This window comes from Gossypium raimondii, chromosome 8 (assembly GCF_025698545.1).
Source record: "Gossypium raimondii isolate GPD5lz chromosome 8, ASM2569854v1, whole genome shotgun sequence".
NCBI lineage: Eukaryota > Viridiplantae > Streptophyta > Magnoliopsida > Malvales > Malvaceae > Gossypium > Gossypium raimondii.
The window spans coordinates 37,900,103-37,902,903 of NC_068572.1; the positions used below are offsets into that span (position 1 = coordinate 37,900,103).

General features: G+C 33.8%; 1 non-coding gene across 1 annotated transcript; it reads right to left on the reverse strand.

Moving 5' to 3' along the window:
• Positions 1-2,269: 2,269 nt before the first annotated feature.
• On the reverse strand, positions 2,270-2,376 carry LOC128032263 (small nucleolar RNA R71). Its single transcript, XR_008188391.1, has one exon. It is a non-coding gene; the product is annotated as a small nucleolar RNA R71 (small nucleolar RNA).
• Between the last annotated feature and the right edge of the window lie 425 nt (positions 2,377-2,801).

Below are 2,801 nucleotides of genomic sequence, written 5' to 3' on the forward strand. Positions count from 1 at the left end.
CATTTAATCACTCAAATCAAATAGTGCTCAAAATTTACACCCTTTACAATTTAGTCCTTTTGAATTAATTAACTATCAAAACGTTAAATTTTTCAATGAAACTTTAATGCCACCTTAATGGAACTCCATAAATATTTATAAAAATATTTACATCTCAGTTTAGAGAAACGATGTCCCGATACCTCATTTTGTAAAACCACTTAACTTTAGGGTCTTACCACTTGAACTTAATAAATCGTTTAAATAACATAAATTATCAAACCAAAAACCTTTTTTAAATCACATTTGAGTCATAAATATTAAATAATAATAATTACAAACTTACTCGTCAGATTTGATGGCCCTAAAAGCACTGTTTCTAACACCACTAAAAAGCGGGTTGTTACAATCCCTCACTTCTAAATCATCCCCATCCCTTATTCCTCATTTCTCTACATTTCTTTGTCATTTTAGTTCTCTCAAGCCCTTCTCTCTTTTTCCCTTGCATATCCGTCCATCCCCTCTCCCTCTTTAGCCTCAAAAGTTTTGTCAAAAGAACTCCTTAGCTGACTACCTTCTAAACCCTTTTGCAAAAGAAGCTTTCATTTGAACGGGGGGCGCATCAGTCAGAACAAATCCGAAAGGCTGCTGAACTGAGCAGAGTAAAGCACCTGAGTCAAAATAGATCGAAAGGCTGTTGAACTGAATCATTCAGAATTGATCCGAAAGGCTGCTGAATTGAATAGAGTTTACTCTTTCCTCTTATTATTTATTTTAAACATGTTTGCTTTGAGTTTAATGTTTTTGACATCAACTATGTTATTTTAAATTCAATTTGTTGGGATAATTATATTTAATTGATGAGATTTACTTAAATCATGTTAACATCTTTGTGCCTCAGTCGATTATGTTTTCAATTAATATCATGCTGCATTTCATTCATACGTGATTGGGTGCGCTCAGAGTAGCTGAGCGATCCTAACTAGACAACGGCTAGTAGACACAATTGAAAAGTGCAATGCTTAATTTAGGTCATTAAACCCCAACTAAGTTAAGGTTCTTAATAACTTTAGTTAAGGTTTTAGATTTATGTAATTAAACTATTGCAAATGTAAATGTCCCTGTGACCTTGCATAAATCTAAGAAACCCTTAGTCTAATATGAGTAGTAAAAGGCATATTTAACTAAGTAAAAGATCCGAGAGGACTTAATTCGATTTTCAAACCCATAAGAGACCGAGTTGCCATGGAAGTAATTCCGAACATGTTAGCAAGATGAAAGTAAATTGAATTAATTAATAAAATTATCCTAGCTCATTTAAAGTTAATTGTTTTTGTTTCTAAAGGCCTCATTCATACATTTAGGTAAATTTGCATTCGGATTAGAAATTTCATAAAGATCATTCTTTGCATCTAATTTAATTAAATCATCACCATCCTAAAATTATTGAATTTTATTTTACATTAAATTGTTAATTATAATTTTGTAATTAAATTGGTTAGGCTTTTACAGTCCCTATGGATACGATAACTCATATTACTTACTTATCACTTTAAAAGCTACGTACACTTCCGTAAACATGTTACGAATTCGTTACAAGTTTTTGGCACCGTTGCCTAGGACTTTTGCCTTAATCATCCTCTTTGTGAAATTATTTTTACAATTTTTTTTCTTTTATTTAATTTTTAACTCCACTAATTTATTCTTTATTTTTTATTTATTTATTTTTAGGTGTTTTATGAGCATAGATCGAATCATTGATCTATTACCCGTGGACCCTAAAATCAAGTAGACTTTTAGAAAAAGAAGACGTTAGAGATCTGCTCAAAGACAAGCCGAGATGGACCTTGGAAATCAAAATGAGGAACAAGGCAATGGAGTCAATTAAGTGCACAACCCAATCCTTATTGTTAATGATAAGGATCGTGCCATCAGACAATACGTTGTGCCACTCTTCGACGAGTTAAATTCGGGAATTAGAAGGCTGGATATCAAGGCACCCCAATTTGAATTGAAACCAGTGATGTTTCAAAAGCTCTAAAGGGTGGGCTAGTTCAGTGGTATGCCCACGGAAGATCCACACTTACACCTTCGATTATTCATGGAGGTAAGAGATTCATTCAGGTTAGCTGGTGTGACAGAAGACGCACTGAGGTTGAAATTGTTTCCATACTCATTGCAACATCGAGCACGAGCATGGCTAAATTCATTGCCACCAAGTTCAATATCTACTTGGAAAGAATTAGCAAAAAGGTTTTTTGTTAAATATTTTTCGCCAAGTAAGAACGCAAAATTGTGTAGCGAGATAACTACTTTCCAACAATTGGATGATGAGTCTTTCTATGAGGCTTAGGAACAATTCAAGGAACTACTTCGTAAGTGTCCTCATCATGGGATTCCTCATTGTATCCAATTGGAGATGTTTTATAACGGTTTCAACGCACATACAAGATTAATGGTGGATGCTTCTGCGAATGGTGTGATTTTCTCTAAGTCTTATAGCGAGGCTTATAAGATCATTAAAAGGATCGCAACTAATAACTACCACTGGCTGACAAACCGATCAGGTTTAAAAAGACGAGTAGCTGGAGTGCATGAAGTGGAGACACTAACTTCACTCTCTGCTCAGGTATATTCTATTTCCTCTATGTTAAAATAATTTATCACTAATGGTTTGAATAATTTTACAGCTCAATCACCAAGTCAGTATGATGTAGTTTTTTGCATATATTGTGGGGATGGTCATTCTTTCGAGAATTACCCTTCAAATCCCAAATTAGTGTACTATGTAAAGAACCATTATCAAAATAGAAATGGACAAG